The sequence below is a fragment of the Bubalus bubalis genome, chromosome X (genome assembly GCF_019923935.1).
Source record: "Bubalus bubalis isolate 160015118507 breed Murrah chromosome X, NDDB_SH_1, whole genome shotgun sequence".
Taxonomy (NCBI): domain Eukaryota; kingdom Metazoa; phylum Chordata; class Mammalia; order Artiodactyla; family Bovidae; genus Bubalus; species Bubalus bubalis.
The window spans coordinates 39,028,650-39,045,747 of record NC_059181.1 but is presented as its reverse complement, the minus strand read 5'-3'; the positions used below and the strand labels follow the sequence as shown (position 1 = coordinate 39,045,747).

General features: G+C 47.0%; 1 long non-coding RNA gene across 2 annotated transcripts; it reads left to right on the top strand.

Annotated features, from left to right (window-relative positions):
* Positions 1-1,104: 1,104 nt before the first annotated feature.
* LOC102407871 lies at positions 1,105-2,736 on the top strand. Of its 2 annotated transcripts, XR_003106744.2 has the most exons (3): positions 1,105-1,156; positions 1,413-1,600; positions 2,504-2,736. It is a non-coding gene; the product is annotated as an uncharacterized LOC102407871 (long non-coding RNA). The 2 variants fall into 2 exon arrangements; XR_006548653.1 differs by lacking the exon at positions 1,105-1,156 and having other exon boundaries at positions 1,171-1,600.
* Positions 2,737-17,098: the final 14,362 nt, after the last annotated feature.

Below are 17,098 nucleotides of genomic sequence, written 5' to 3'. Positions count from 1 at the left end.
CCCATGAACAGAGAAGCCTGGTGGGCTACAGTCCATGGGGTCACAAAGAGTCGGACACGACTGAGCGACTTTGCTTCCTTACTTTCTTCCTTCCCCCCACCTATTTTCTCCCTCCTAGTCTTTCTCCTTTCCTTCCCAGTCTTCCTTTCTCTCTTCCAAGCTCTTCCCTACTACCTCGCTGGGCTTCTGGTCCCCATCTTTATCTCTTCTGTCCATTTCTCGTCACAGCCCAAGCCACTCTGCCTCCCTCCCTGCCTTCCCCTACTCCGCCACATCCCTCCTCACCCCACCACACAGATTTCCCAGTCCCCTGTGCTGTTCATTTTCTATCGCTGTTGTCTCTGTCGCCTCTGGCTCTGTTTCCCGCTTTCCCCTCTTTTATCTGCAGTCTGTGTTTGTCTTGGCCTGGCCAAGTTTGGCCTCTGGCCCCAGACAGTCTCGGCTCTGTCTCTGCACCCGCTCCCTGCCCCCACCAGCCGCATCAGCTAGCAGCGGGCGGCTCCCGTGGAGCACTAAAGTGTGACAAGGATTGGGACGATAAAGACGTATAGATAAGAAAAGCGAATGGGATAGCTTTCCTCAGCCCAATGCCATAATCCCCGTTATGCCACCCGATCCGGAAAGTGCCAAGGATTTAGTCGGTGCTTCTTTTAAGTTAAGCATTTCAAAAGTGTCATCATTGTGGTTACAGAGAGTAAGGAGCAATTTATGTTGGTGGGACCACCTCATATGGCATTTGTCCTGTGGAGAAGTCAAACATGTCAGAGGCTGACATTCTCATATGGAGGTGACATTAAACAAACAAGGTGGCGGGGAACTCTTTAAGTTACCTGCAATATTGTGAGCAGTCAATCAATAGTTCTGACAAGCTGGGACCACACACTTGCCCGTGACCACTGGGTTTTGCTTCTCACACCGCACGCTTGACAGGAACTGTGCCACTAATTTGGGACACTAAGCCTGTCTCTCTACCCTGACTTTTCCCCACTGTTAGTGCATTTTGAAAAAAAATGACCTTTGAAAAGACCCAGGCTGAAGACGATTTCTACTGACCACTAAGTAGGTGGGATTACTTGGAAATATCAGATTGTTGACTAATCCTTTCTGTTTTCAGGCGCCTGTTTGAGCTGGTGGCAGAGGCAGTATCTTACCCAAGGTGAGTCTCACTCTATTTAAATCCTTATTTATGAACGTAAAGACAGGGGCTGGAGGAGCCCAGGTGAGGCTGGTTCCCAAAGGAAAACCACAAGGCTATTGTAAATTCCTTGAACAAGATGCAAGGTTGACCGCGCTTCATTCCACAGCAAGAGATAACACTTCAAATCCAAGTGCTCCTGGAAGGGAGGGAAGACCTGGGCTTCAATTCATGCTAAGTTGTAAATCACTAATATTGGAAAGTTATTCTCAACCAGGTTTTGATTGAGGAAGGAAGGCCAGTGTGATGGTTCTGGCTGACCAAGGGTGGGGAGTCATGTTGGGAGAGAGAGCCTCATTTCTTCGGCCATGGGAGAGAGGCTGGCACAAAGCTGGGGTCCTCTCTGGGGCAAATACCAGCTCAGGAAAACCACAGGAGCCATTCCTTCACGTGGACCCAACTATGGTGAGTAGCATTCTGCTTTCATCATTGAAACTGAGAACATAAGCCTCGGATGTAGCAGCCGGGAGGGGCCGATGAAGAAGTGAAACAGCCTAAGCCGGGGCTGGGGAGGGGTGCTAGGGAGCAGACAGGAAGCCAGGGACCGGCAGGGAGAAAGATGGCAGCATGAACCCTTGAGGACAGTAGTGAGACAAAGGTTTTGTGGACCAGGTGGCGGTCTCAAAGTACTAGAAGATTGGAAGGACCCTCAAAGGTCTCTCTATTGTCAAGTGTCCTCCACGATAAACCTGCGAAGGGATTCTATTGCTTTCTACTCGAATATTTTAGCAAAGAGTAACTCATGACTTCTGAAAACTGTCCAATCCCAGACAGTTCTGATGGAGGGATTTATCTCTCTGGTTTCTCTCAGCCGGTCTTAGGATTCCAAGTGTGATGAAGAGTAAATCCACCCCCTGTTTCATGTGACAGCTTATCACATGTTTGGTGGCTATCTTTACATTCTCCACGCAACTCCTTATTTTCAGCATAAATGATACCAGTGTCATCAATTGCTCTTTATAGCCCATGTCCTTGTGACCCTTCATGGTTCCTGCTGCCTCCTTATAGATTCATTCTAATTTGTCAAAATCCCTCATCAAGTATGACTCTCAGAACTGTACACAGTTCTTATTTCAGTTAGCTAGTGCTGTGTAACAACCAACCCCAAAAATCCCATGTGTGTACAACAATAAGCACTTATTTAGCTCATGAGTCTCTGGAGCAACTGGAGCCCAGCTTATTGAGGCTGGGCTTGTGGGGACAATCTTGCCAATCTTGACTGGACTCATATTTCTGGGGTCAACTGATTTAAGCTAGGCTTAGCTGGGGCCATTCAGTCCATGTCATATGTTTCTCATCTCCTCCTAGGACCAGAACATTCTTCTCATGGAGATGGCAGATACATAAGAACAAGCCCAGTTGTACAAGTGTGCCCCACTCCTGAGTTACTGCTTTGCTGTGGCCATCTGGTTTCCAAGGTCCTGCTGGATGGGTCAGCACACCAAATTACAAGATGCTAGATTTTGCCTGGAGTATAAGGATACTGTTTGCATGAGTCTTCTTCTGGAATCAACAGTCAAACACGCCCAACATGCTAGTAATCAGAATGAGTTTTATTTCAATTGTTTATAACTGTAATTATACTTAACAAATACCTGTTTATCCCCCAGGAGTTAGCAAATGGGCCCTCACCCAAGTCTAATAGCAGATGGGGGATTAGGGAATGAAGGAATGTTAGTACAAATTTCACAATCACTGAGTTAGGTGTATAACATCTTTTATTTCTATGAGATTCAACTGAAATTGGCCTGGCACTCCATTCTACCAAATTGCAGAAAACTTGACCTATACCTCCACATAAATAGAGTCAGAGATTGTAAAAATCTCACCCAGTTCAGGGTCTTGCCCCCAGTTTCCAGTGCTTCTAAGCTCTGGTGGGCTGGTGGTGGTCCAGGCCTGGGAGTGAGGTCTCTTGTATGAGATTGATTTCTGTCCTGCCCTGCTTTTTGGCCCAGATGTGGGCTTGATGCTTATTTGGTCATTAGTACCCACCATACTGCCTGTGCCTGGAAAACGCCTGTATCCAGCTCACAAGGTATATGCTATTACCTGGCTGCTGCCTAGTTTGGCTGTGGAACCACTCCACACCTTTGTAGTCTCCTCTCAGCCACTCTGGACCAAGCTAAGCTGTGATCACCTCTCTGAGATCCTTCTCATTTCAAGCCCCAAGACAAGCTACCAATGCCCCTTGGGCATTGTCTTGGCTTGACCAAGAGCTCCTTTGAAAGGTGCTTCTGCTTAGGGATTCACCCAAACTCATCTGCCCTTTCCTCTGGAATTCTTCTTGTCCTGGCCCAGGAACCAGCCAGGCTTAGTTGGGGATGGGCTAGGGGGTTCCTTTGTGTGGTGGACTCACCAGTATCTGAGCATCTAAGCTTGAATCACCTCCTCTCTAATTCTCTCCTCTGCCCAGCTGGCCTATCCTTGATCTACTTTGAGATTCTTTCTTGCTCTGTTATTTGCAGCTGCAGTGTCTGTTCCTGGCCCCTTAGGTTCTTATTCTCTTGACACTCAGAAACCTTTGCTCTCTCAAGAGCTCCGTGCTTGTCACTGAAAGCCCTGTCTTTCAAACTTTGGCCTCTGTTCTGAGTTTTCTAAAAATCTGTGCGGAAACTCAAATGACTTCTTTGTTTTCAGCTGTATTCTCAACCCTCCTTCCTTCCCCAACTCCATGAATGCCACTGACACCATGCACTGAAGGTTTGTAGAGGCAAGAGGAAAAATGTAGGAAAGAAAATTCTGTTATTATTTCAAGATATTATACCATGGCAATGGGGTTCTTTTTTAGTTATCAACCAGAAGACCAAATCTCCAAAGAAAGTGGCTTGTGGGCACTGCTTCTAGGTGGCCTCTGTTTATCATACCCCTTTCTCTGTGCACATCATCAGGAAGAATCTGCTAGAAGACACCAGTGCTTTGCTGCCTTTCCTGTTTCTAATGTGTACATCACCTATGGTTGCTAGCACAAATGAGAGCATAGCTCACACTGGTGCTGCGCTGGACAAGCTCTGAGTAATAGGCTGCATTCTTATTCTTCTCACATGACATTTGAAGAATTCAAAGTATTTAGGATGAGGGGAGATTTTGATTAATGTGAATTTCTTTTTTTTTTAATTGAAGTATAGTTGATTTACAATGCTGTGTTAGTTTCAGGTGTATAGCAAAGTGATTCAGTTATATATACACACACACACACACACACACACACATATATACACACACACATATATATATGCATACATACATATATATATACATACATATATACATACTTTTTCAGATTCTTTTCCATTAAAGGTTATTGAATTGAATATAGTTCTTTGTGCTATACAGTAGGTCCTTGCTGTTTATCTATTTTACATATAGCAGTGTTGAATTTATTTCTAAATGAGGTCCTGCTTCCCCCCTTGACCCCATAATACATAGATTCCAAAAATGGCCACAGATGCTTCCCTCTCCATCAAGATGTAGAGACATTTTCTTTACTTCGTCACTCTGACCTTGGCTGTGTGATTTGCTTTAGCCAATGGGATTGACACAGTGCTTGTGCACTGGGGCTCACCCTCTCGTGGTCTTGAGGGCCCTGCCACCACCAGCATGTGAGTAAGCCCTGGGCTAGTCGGGCTGGATGACGGCAGACCTGTGGTCTAGTCACCTTTGTGACCTCGGCTGACCTGGTAGCTCACCACAGATTCATAAATAAACCGGCCTGAGACAAGCAGAACTGCTCCGTCAAGCCCAGCCCAAATTGCTAGTCCACTGATTCTTGAGCTGTGCTGTGCTTAGTCTCTCAGTTGTGTTCAGCTCTTTGTGACCCCCATGGACTGTAGCCCACTATGCTCCTCTGTCCATGAAATTCTCCAGGAAAGAAGGCAGGAGTGGGTTGCCATGCCCTCCTCCAGGGGATCTTCCCAACCCAGGGATTGAACCCAGGTCTCCCACATTGCAAGCGGATTCTTTACCAGCCGAGCAAACAGGGCAGTCCAAGAATTCTGGAGTAGGTAGCCTATCTCTTCTCCAGGGGAACTTCCCGACCCAGGAATTGAACCTGAGTCTCCTGCATTACAGGTGGATTCTTTACCAGCTGAGCTACCAGTTGAAGTCCCGATTCTTGAGCTAAATAAATGGCTATTGTTTTAAGCTACTGAGTTATGGGGTAATTTGTTACATAGAAAAAGCTAACTGCTACAGGATACTAAACATAATGGAATGTTTTGTGAATTGGCATTTTGTAATTCTAGGGGTCATAGACTGAACACTGATTCTTTAGAACTGTGGGTTTAAAAGACAGAGCCTAGATTTATACCTAGTCCAATATTATACCTTATTTGTTTTTCTAAAAAAAAAAGAGCTAATCTACATATTATTAAGTTTAAAATGCAAATATTAGAATAGTATGCTAAGTGTGATTCTATTAGATTAAATTTATGCTGTATGTATACACATGGAGATAGTGAAGGACGGGAAGCCTGGCGTGCTACAGTCAATGGGGTCGCAAAGAGTCGGACATAACTTGGGGACTGAACAGCAACAATATACATGGAAAATTCTAAATGAACACTGAAGAAATTGCCAGTCGAAAATATCTTTGGGCCTAGGATAGGGATTGAAAGAAGTTTTTTTTGTTTATATTTTGAATTTTTTAGTATGATCACCTGCTAACTTTGTAATTTAAGATACTAAAATTAAAAAAATAGAAGTCCATCACCAAATGGTTTAAGAGTACCAGCCTAGCTCAAAAACTGTCTTGTTTGTTTCATTTGTACTTTTTTTTTCTTAAAAGCTCAGTGTCCAAAATACATCCCATTATTTCAGGATTTTCATCAGCGTAGGCGTCAGTGAATTGAGTTTTTAATCTGGTAAGCATTTGCTGCATGTCAAAAATACTGGCTTTAAAGAAAGAAAATGCTTATTTATTTAGTTTTGTATTAATTTCTCACCTACTTCCAAGAAATATTTGAAACTCCTAAGGTAACGTGTTAATTAAATGCTGTTAAGGCAGAATTTCTGGCTAAATAAAAGACCTTGTATTACCATAGCGCTACATTTGCAAGTTGGAAAAATAAAGCACCACAAAAATCTGACTTCTTTGAAGGATCCCAGCTCAGACCCACTGAATAGAGTTTGAATTAAGACTAGGATCGAATTAACAAAAAGATCCTACTGTATAGTACAGGATGTTCAATATCCTGTGATAAACTATAATGGAAAAGAATATGTAAAAGAACATATATGTGCTGTACTTAGTTGCTCAGTCGTGTCCAACTCTTTACGACCCCATGGACTGTAGCCCACTAGGCTCCTCTGCCCATGGGGATTCTCCAGGCAAGAATACTGGAGTGGGTTGCCATGCCCTCCTCCAGCGGATCTTCCAACGCAGGGATCGAACCCAGGTCTCCCGCACTGCATGCCGATTCTTTACCGTCTGAGCCACCAGGAAAGCATATATATATATTCTTGGAGGACGGCATGGCAACTCACTCCAGTATTCTTGCTTGGAGAAGCCCATGGACAGAGGACCTTGGTGGGCTACAGTCCATGGAGTTGCAAGGAGTCTGACATGACTAAAGTGACTTATCACACACACATACACACACACACACACACACATATATCTGAATCACTTTGTTGTACAGCAGAAATTAACACAACACTGTAAATCAACTATACTTCAATAAAATTAATAATAATAATAAAGAGTAGAAAAGGAAAAAGACCCCTAAAATCAGGGTGTCTGAATGAGGAGATGAAGACCTTTCACCAGATGAATAAGATCCAGGCCTTAGATAGTTGGCATTCAGACACAAGGCTGGTTACTCAGTCCTGGTTGCCCATAGGCTGCAGTGACACCTTTGCTTTTGAGTCCCAGTTCCATCAAACCAATGCAGTAAAGAGCCCGAGGGAAACTCTGACTCTGAGTCCCTAGGGCTCTCCCCGGTTCTCCTGGGGTCCGTCTAACTACAGGACCATAAGGCATCAGTCATCATAAGATCACGCCATCAGCCTGCCTGTAACACACTTGCTGCAAAGACGCAGTGGGAAACTGACCTTCAGTTCAGGCCATGGAAAAATTCCAGGATCAGGGTTCAAGTGGATTTCTCACATACAATACATAGTGTGATGAGTGTCTTTACTTAAGGTGCTTGGACACTATGATTTATAAGAAATATATATTTCATCATTTAGATGACCAAAGTACATTTCTCATATCTATTTGGTTTCATCCACGGTTCCTGGCCTACAGCTCCCAAAACTCTTAGAATTTCTTGAGTGATAAGAGCAATGGGAGCATCTTTTATTAATATTTGGTCTCCTGTCCTCAGTTCCCAAAATCCCTTCAAAGCCATAAAGGTGAAGTGGGTACCTTGTTACTCATAATAAACCCTTCTCCATCACAACTAAGATTATGTTAATGAGGTGACTTTTGGAAAGCACCAAAAGTTGGGGGCTGCCAGGGGAACCAATGATGTGATTGGATGGTTGATCTTGTGAAAAAGACATCTTTAGAAGGGGAGGTGGAGCATGAGCACATGATAAAAAGATTTACACCCACATGGAAATCCATAGTCCTGAGGGTGGGGCTGTGTTGGAAACCATGTGGGTGGAGATCAAACGCTAGGGGAACAGAAGTCATATTGTTGTCGGAGTGTGTTACAGGCTGCCAGACCAGATGGGGGTAATTGATGAAAGGTTTCTGACAGACCACACAACTGGCCTGGAGTCGAGACACCTACTGATGGCGGGGGAGGGTAGTGCGCGAACCAGCTGGACAGCTGCTCAGAGTCACCATCAGCTGGAAGCAGAGTCTGAACAAACTCTTGACTTACCTTACTGACAGTTTCATCTCCTGTTAAGACTGAGCATTGACAAGGAGAATTGCTACTCTTGAGTTAATTCAAACCAAGAAGGAGGAACTGTTTGGTGAGGGAGCGGGACAAGACCTTGGGAGAAGGTGAGTCGGTCTTCTCAGAATAAGTGTGTGTGTAGTCGCTCAGTCGTGTCCGACTCTTTGAGAGCCTTATGGACTGTAGCCTGCTAGGCTCCTCTGTCCATTGGATTTTTCCAGGCAAGAATACTGGAGTGGGTTGCCATTTCCTCCTCCAGGGGATCTTCCCGACCCGGGGATCAAACCGGCATCTCCTGCATTAAAGGTGGATTCTTAAGAGCCATGGGGAATAGGCTGCTCAGACTTTAAAAGGCTCGGAGCTGTGGTTCTCAGGCTTGAGGGTCATAGACAACATCAAGGGCTGATACAACCCCCACCTCCAACCCACCAGGCTCTGCCTCCAAGATTCTGATTGGGTCTGTTGGGAGTGGGGGTCAGGAATCTCTGTTCTCATTGTGGGGGTGGGGGCCAGAGGGCTCTTTGAGGGAAACAGAAGTTTTCCTCAACTCACAGCTTGAGATGCCACAGCAGCCACGCCGGAGGTTGGAAGGATGCAAAAACGAAATTCCACATCAACCACAACAAAGGAGCTTAAGGAAGATAAAATGATGGACTTGACTAAGCTGCTGCTATGCCAGGAGCCCTGGGGACCTCAGTTTTCGTGCTCATGCCGAAGAGCTGGTGGGTAGCCAACGAGGAGCATAAAAACAATTGCAGGGGACAGACAGTACGAGTGGTGTCAGGAAGGCTAAAGAGTGAACTGAGGCTGAAACCATGCCAGGGCATCCACAAGGACTTTCTAAGTTAAATTCAGGGTAGGAGGGTAGAGAGAAAAAATGTCTGCTCGTGGCTTCGGGTGTACCATGAACTGCCATTCACTCACGACAGAGGAAGTGACTTGCACCCCTTTTTCTCTTTGGTGAATGACAATGACCATTATTAGGCACCTCTCTGTGCAGATATTGCCTCATTTAATCCTCAGAACAACTTTACAAGGTAGGCATTAAAAAAAAAATGTTTCAGCTGTGCTGCATGGCATGTGGGCTTACTTCCACCAACCAGGGATTGAACCTATACCCCCTTCATTGGAAGGCAGATTTTTAACCACTGGACCACCAGGAAATTCCCAAGGTAGGCAGTTTTTGTACCAGTTGGCTTTCTTCTCTTTGGTCCTGGGTGCTATAGCCTAGATGCTGCTCTGTGCTCTGGCATGGGGCCAGCCAGCTGCTTAGTCCGTTCTCTTTTCTGAGGCTGATTCTCCTCAGGAAGCACCCCAACACCTGGGGGTGAATTCTCCAACCTCTTGGGCTGCTCTGGCATGGGGAGCACTGGGCTGGACCCAGCTAAGCTCAGTGAGATTTTCTTTCACCTGCTGTTTTTGGTCTTACCTTGGGTTCCCTGCAAAGCAGACTCGAGATAAGAGTTTCGGTGTGAGTTGTTTATTCAGTGCAAGGTGAGTCCAAGAAGCACAGAAATGAGACAAGGAAGGAGGGAAAGCCAGTGATGGGCATTTCAAAGAGCAGTTTTCCACTGTGGGCAGGGGGGCGCAGTCCCATTGGTGACCTTCTCAGAGACTGTCTGAAATGTGGCTCAAAATGGTTCCATTCAAAAGTGAGCATGCGTGCATGCTAAGTCTCTCAGTTGTGTCCAACTCTTTGTGACCCCCATGGGCTGTAGTCCACCAGACTCCTCTGTCCATGGAATTCTCCAGGCAAGAATACTGGAGTGGGTTGCCATGCCCTCCTCCAGGGGATCTTCCCCACCCAGGGATCGAACCTGTGTCTCTTATGTCTCCTGCATTGCCAGGCAGATTCTTTACCATGAGCACCACCTGGGAAGCCCTGAGAGTTGAGAGGGCTGGGCATTTCTCCAACTCCTCCTGGCCTGCGTTGTTGGAGGGCTGCCCTGGATGATGCTAAGTCCCTGGCACCTCCACCCTTCCCAAACCTGGGCTCAGCCTGTGCTGTAGCCAGAGGTGGCCCTCAGGCAGAGGGATGGAAAAAGCAGCTGCTGTGTTGACCACCCCCCGTCCCTGCCCCGCCACCCCGTAAGCGGAGGGGATGCAGGCGAGGCGCTGACAGCATCCATGACATTTGCCTTAACTTCAAAGCGTGCTGGAAAAGTTGACCTGGAGGAAGGCGTAGGTATTATTAGGTGCAATTTTGCAGATAAGGAAAAGATTCAGAGAGGTTAAGATGCTTCCAGAGGGTCACACAGGCCCAGTACTGCTTGTCTTAGTGAGTCTAGGGTTCCACCACCCCCTCAACAAACTCACCCTTTACCAGTGCTGAGGATGGCTCAGAACCGGGAGGGGTGGGAAGTCCTTTAGGCTCCAGGACCCCTAAATCCAGATATGCTCTTATAGATGGGCAGTGCTGGGTGTGGTCAAAGGACACTGCCCTCAGGGCAGTAAATTAGTACAGCCACTATGGAAACAGTACAAAGGTTCCTTAAAAACTTAAGAATAGAAATTACCATCAGTTCAGTTCATTCGCTCAGTCGTGTCCAACTCTTTGCAACCCCATGAATCGCAGCACGCCAGGCCTCCCTGTCCATCACCAACTCCCGGAGTTCACTCAAACTCATGTCCATCGAGTCAGTGATGCCATCCAGCCATCTCATCCTCTGTCGTCCCCTTCTCCTCCTGCCCCCAATCCCTCCCAGCATCAGGGTCTTTTCCAATGAGTCAACTCTTCGCATGAGATGGCCAAAGTGCTGGAGTTTCAGCTTTAGCATCAGTCCTTCCAAAGAATACCCAGGACTGATCTCCTTTAGAATGGACTGGTTGGATCTCCTTGCAGTCCAAGGGACTCTCAAGAGTCCAGCACTTCCACATCTGGATATTTATCTAAAGGAAATGAAAAACTGGGTCTCAAAGCGGTACTGATCTCTATTACCCATGTTCACTGCAGTATTATTCACAATAGCCAAGATAGGGAAGCAACCTAAGTGTCCATCAGTGGAAAGTGAAGTGAAGTCGCTCGGTCGTGTCTGATTCTTTGCGACTCCATGGACTGTAGCCTACCAGGCTCCTACATCCATGGGATTTTCCAGGTAAGAATACTGGAGTGGGTTGCCATTTCCTTCTCCAGGAGATCTTTCCCACCCAGGGATCGAACCAGTGTCTCCCAAATTGTAGACAGACGCTTTACCATCTGAGCCACCAGGAAGTCCATCAATGAATGAATGGATAAAGAAGATGTGGCATATATGCATACAATGGAACATTATCTAGCCAGAAAAAAAGAAGGAAATCTTGCCGTTGGTGACAACATGCACCTTGAGGGCATTATGCTAAGCGAAATAAGACAGACAGAGAAAGACAAATACCACTGGTATCCTGTATAAGTGGAATCTGAAGGGGAAAAAAAGCCTAACTCTTACAAATAGGGTAGAGAAGTAGTTGCTAGGGGCTAGGAAGAAGGGTGATGGGAAGAGGGTGGTAAAATGATCCCAACTTTCAGTTATAAGATGAATAAAGTTGGAGGGTCTGATATAAAGCATGGTGACTACGGTTGGTAACACTGACAGTGTGGTTGAGGTTTGGGGGAAGGATGGAACTCAGATGTTTTCACCAAAATAAAAAAGAGGAAGAGATAGATATGTGAGATGATAGGTATGTTAATTCAAAGTTTGTTTGTCAGTATACTCAATAACCTCAGTTATGCAGATGACACCACCCTTATGGCAGAAAGTGAAGAGGAACTAAAAAGCCTCTCGATGAAAGTGAAAGTGGAGAGTGAAAAAGTTGGCTTAAAGCTTAACATTCAGAAAATGAAGATCATGGCATCTGGTCCCATCGCTTCATGGGAAATAGATGGGGAAACAGGGGAAACAGTGGCAGACTTTATTTTTAGGGGCTCCAAAATCACTGCCGATGGTGACTGCAGCCATGAAATTAAAAGATGCTTACTCCTTGGAAGGAAAGTTATGACCAACCTAGATAGCATATTCAAAAGCAGAGACATTGCTTTGCCAACAAAGGTCCGTCTAGTCAAGGCTATGGTTTTTCCTGTGGTCATGTATGGATGTGAGAGTTGGACTGTGAAGAAGGCTGAGTGCCGAAGAATTGATGCTTTTGAACTGTGGTATTGGAGAAGACTCTTGAGAGTCCCTTGGACTGCAGGGAGATCCAACCAGTCCATTCTGAAGGAAATCAGCCCTGGGTTTTCTTTGGAGGGAATGATGCTGAAGCTGAAACTCCAATACTTTGGCCACCTCATGCGAAGAGCTGACTCATTGGAAAAGACTCTGATGCTGGGAGGGATTGGGGGCAGGAGAGGAAGGGGACGACAGAGGATGAGATGGCTGGATTGGCATCACTGACTCGATGGACATGAGTTTGAGTGAACTCCGGGAGTTGGTGATGGACAGGGAGGCCTGGCGTGCTGCGATTCATGGGGTTGCAAAGAGTCGGACACGACTGAGCGACTGAACTGAACTGATACTCAATAATGGGCTTCCCAGGTGGCCCTAGTGCTAAAGAACCCACCTGCCAATGTAGAAGATGTAGGAGAAACGGGTTTGATCCCTGGGTGGGGAAGATCCCCTGGAGGAGGGCATGGCAATCCACTCCAGTATTCTTGCCTGGAGAATTCCATGGACAGAGGAACCTGGGGTGGGCTACAGTCCATGGGGTCACAAAGGGTCAGACACGACTGAGTACACATGCATCTGCACACATAGTTAATAATAAAGCTGAAATTAAAAAATAAAAAGGACACTGCCCTGGGACGGGGGCTTGCCATGACCAATTCACTCTCTGAATACCCCTGGGCAAATTATTCTGCCTCTCTGATCTCCAAATCTCTTACCCTTCAAATGAGCCGAGACCAGGCCCTCATGTCTAAGGCCATTCCAGCTCCACAAGTCTATGATTTTATGTGATGTTCAGAGCGATACCGATACTGAGCAGGACCCTGTGGGGCTTTGGGGGCACAAAAGCCTTTCTGTGTCCCCCATTTCTTGATTACAGGAAATAGGCTTCATTCAACCTCCGTGACCTTCCAGGAGTTCCAACAGGCAGGTTCAAACAGATGCTAATTAGGGAAGGGAGGAGATGTGGAGATAAGGGAGGAGCAGCCAGGAAATAATAATGTAGCCTTTGGGGCAGGGTCCCCGTTCCCCCAGAAGGCATTCACACAATAGCTTTTTGCAGATACTGAAGCTCCCACCAGGTGGGAGAAGTTAAAGGTATGCTGCTCCCAGGCACGTACACCCTAGACCAGTTGGAACCAGAGGCTGATAATGCTGATTCTCAATTACCTCACCACCAACTAATCAGAAGAATGTCCATGAGCGGATCACACCCTTCTCTTTGAACCATTACTATAAAACTCCTTACTACCCCCTCCAGGTGGGGACACGCAGGTTTTGAGGACATAAACCTGCTGTGGCCTCCCCGCTTCCTCTCAAAGCGATAAGGCTATTCTTTTCTGCTTCACGGTGTCCTTCACAAAGGCTGGAGTGGCTTCAGGACTGCATATAATTCAAATGGCATGTGAGGCTCAGCGGTGCAGAACCCTGACCCTGGATAGGGCTGACTAGGCCTCAGACAACGCCCGTCAGAGGGACAATTACCCTGGTGGCCTGTCTACAGCCAAGTGTGGCTCTCAGCTTTGTAGGCTCAGAAACTCAGTCTCACCACGGTCCATGCTAGTCAGCTCTGGAACCAAGTTAAAACAAGGCTGCTAGAAGGAGCCAGGTTAAAGCTGTCATTTGCAGTCAGAAACTGGTTGACTAGCTGCTGCCATTCGCTAGCTCAGGCCCTGCAGGTTGGTCACAGGACTGCCTCATTGACTAAGGCTGGCAGGGTGGCCCAGTCTCCAGGAAGGGGAAGGATTGCCAGGACTTGTGAGTTTACTGGGAGCAGGCTGGGATAGCCCGTCCATAAGGCTCCACGGGTCAGAGGTGACGCCATGTCCTTCACTGATCGATAGTGCTTGAGTGGGTAACCCAACTCCAGTTTCTGCCTCAGATCCCCTCAGGGTTCAAACAGCAAAGGGTGGGCAACACCCACATTTGGATAATCTGCCTGCTTGCCTGCTCAGTTGCTTAAGTCATGTCCGACTCTTTGGGTCCCCATGGACTGGAGCCTGTTAGGCTCCTCTGTCCATGGGGTTCTCCAGGCAGGAATACTGGAGTGGGTTGCCAGTTTCTCCTCCAGGTGGGATCATTTAAGAAAGGCTTATTTCAAAGGTGCTGTTTGCAGAGGAATGGGCTTGAAGCATCCCTCAGCCCAAAGCTACTGAATAGTTAGCAAAACCTAGTTGGAGAAGGAACCTCATGAGGAGCACTGAGGGATCCTTGGTGGCAGTGGGAGAGCAGGGGAAAGAAGTAAGTTGACCCCACTCCCCTACCCCCAACCACCTTCTGGGGCTGCTTATTGGCTCAACTCCATCAAAGCACGTTGGAAGCCATATAGATCAGCCTGCCGGGGCCAGCACCAGCAAGGGAGGGAGGAGAATGACTTTAGAGAGAAAAAAGCCAGGCGTCCACCCGACCCCACCCCCCACCCCCAGCTTGATGGACACATACTAATTTCCTAACGACTTAAATCAGACTGCTGCCAAGTCTCACTGGCCTGGGCATTCCACTCCTTCAAGGTGACCTCGCTCTGACACATTCAGTGTTGATGGTTTAGACTGCTTCCTAAATACCGGAGTGGGTTGCCATTTCTTTCTCCAGGGGATCTTTCCGACCCAGGGATCGAAACCGGGTCTCCCACATTGCAGGCAGATTCTTTACCATCTGAGCCACCAGGAAGACAGGCTTCCTGTGGGCAAACTTATTTCCCTTATTTTCAATTCTGGTGCGAGGTGTCACTTTGCAGCCCAAGTAACAGAATGGAAAGAGAAAGCTTAACAAGGGGGCATTTGAAAAGGTCTGGAGAACATCAGGGGCTGTGGGGCAGTGAGTCAATGGTGAAACCAAGTGAAGCTGTGAGCCTTCCAAGGCTGCAGTGGCTTGGAATAGCTTCCCCCCCATGCAGGAGTGCACCCAGAGCCACAGGCTTTTTTTTTAATTTTTTGACAATGATGAATTGATGCCAATTTGGTTTCATTTCTATCTATTGGACTGTTCTGAAGCAAATCCCAAACATCCTATTACTTATATGTAACTATCTGTGTGTGTGTGTGTGTGTGTGTGTGTATGTGTGAGTGTTAGTTGCTTAGTCATGTCTGACTCTCTGCGACCCCATGGACTGTAGCCCACCAGGCTCCTCTGTCCATGGAATTCTCCAGGCAAGAATACTGGAGTGGATTGCCATGCCCTTCTCCAGGGGATCTCTGTTCGTATCTCTAAAAGATAAAGGCTCTTTTCCTAATATAACTATATTATTTAACAATTACCTGTTAATATTTTCAAGTATCCAGTCAGTGTTTCAAGTTTAATTGCTTCATACATTTTAAAGTTGTTTTTTTTTTTTTAAGTTTAGATTGGTGAGAGAAGGCTTAACAACTTCCCTTGATTACATCACATGCTAGCTATGATCCTGGGTCCTCCTGCCTCTCGGAGTCAAGAGTCTTGAATGTGTAGTCCACAGCAGCTGACTCAATTTCCTTTTCTTTTATTTACTTCTCATCTCACTGACATCTAGTTCCAGGCACTGCCACATCTCTGAAACTGCTTGGTCCAAGCTCAAAGTTGACCCTCTTTGCCAAAGCCAAGCTTCCCTTTTCTCTCCTTCTCCTGTGTATTTTGACCCTAGTTTAGAGTCTGGTCTTAGTTCAAGGATGGGAGAAAATGACGACTTGATCTGGTTCAAGGTTGTTTTTAGTTGGTTTCCTTCCAAAGCAGCAACCAAACTATACAAAGGATCAAAGCAAGATGCTGATACCAGTGGGTGGGTGGTTTCCTGCACCTCTGTGGGGGCTCCCAAGCCATGGGCACCCTTGGATGGGTAGGGAGAGTGAATGAAGAAGGGAAGAGAACAAGTAAAGCGACTCACTGTAGTGGACAACTGGAGCTCAGTCCCTTCTGGGCCCTTGAAGAACCTGCGTGAGATCCAGCTCAGAACTGAGAAGGCTGAGGGATTTATCTGATGGTTGCTACTCCCTGCAACCACCTCCCCAAACTTGGGGGTTTCAGCTTCTACCTTCCAATCTGTGCCTGTACTTGGCTAAACAATCTCCTATGGGGCCAGAGAAAGTCCCAGGACATGGGGAGACAGGCACTCAAGGCAGAAGCTGGCCACGTGCCCAGAGGTTCCCAGCCACAGGTGTGCTCAGAGAAGGTATAAAGGGAGGGGCATCGACAGTGTGGGCAGCGCCTCTCTTCCCCTCCTTCAAAATCTCTCTTCCCACCGCCTCTGTGAACCACTCTCTTCTGGTTTCCCATCTAGCTGACTGTTTCTCCCCAGCACACTTTTCAGATTCCTCTCTTCCCCCCAACTTCTAAATGTGAAACTGGTAACCAGCTGAGCCTCTCTCTTAGACCTCTCACTCCACACTTCCTCCCTGAGGGAACTCAAACCCTAACCTTACATCTAGGGCGGCAATCCTCACTTCTTTGCTGCTGACTCCCAAATCCATGGCCGAAGTACAGAACTCTTTCAGTTACAATCCAACCCTTCACAACGAATTTCTCCACTTAGCATCTCTGTTTTGGGATACTTCACAGGCTTTTCGACTTATATGCCAGACTGAACTGATTAACTGCCACCCTCGCTTCCAGCAAACCTGTTCCTCCTCTGTATTTCTGGTCTCTGTGAATGGTACCATCATCCCTTCAGTCTCCCAAGCCTGAAATTCAAAACCCATTCATGGAGTCCACATGGATCGCAGCTGGAGGGCAAGGGGCTGAAAGCCGGCGGTGGCCAGGAGCACCCTTTTCCAGGTGCGGGGGTCTTGGGCTACTTGACTTCCTCCTGTGGATGTGGACTTGCACGCAGTGAGATGGACACACCCCCTCCCACGCCCCACTCTGAGTTTCGGACTCCGATTCTGATGACTCGCTTGTCACAGAGAGTTGCAGGAGGTGTTTTCCTGAGGGCTTCTGAAGCCAGGCCTCAACAT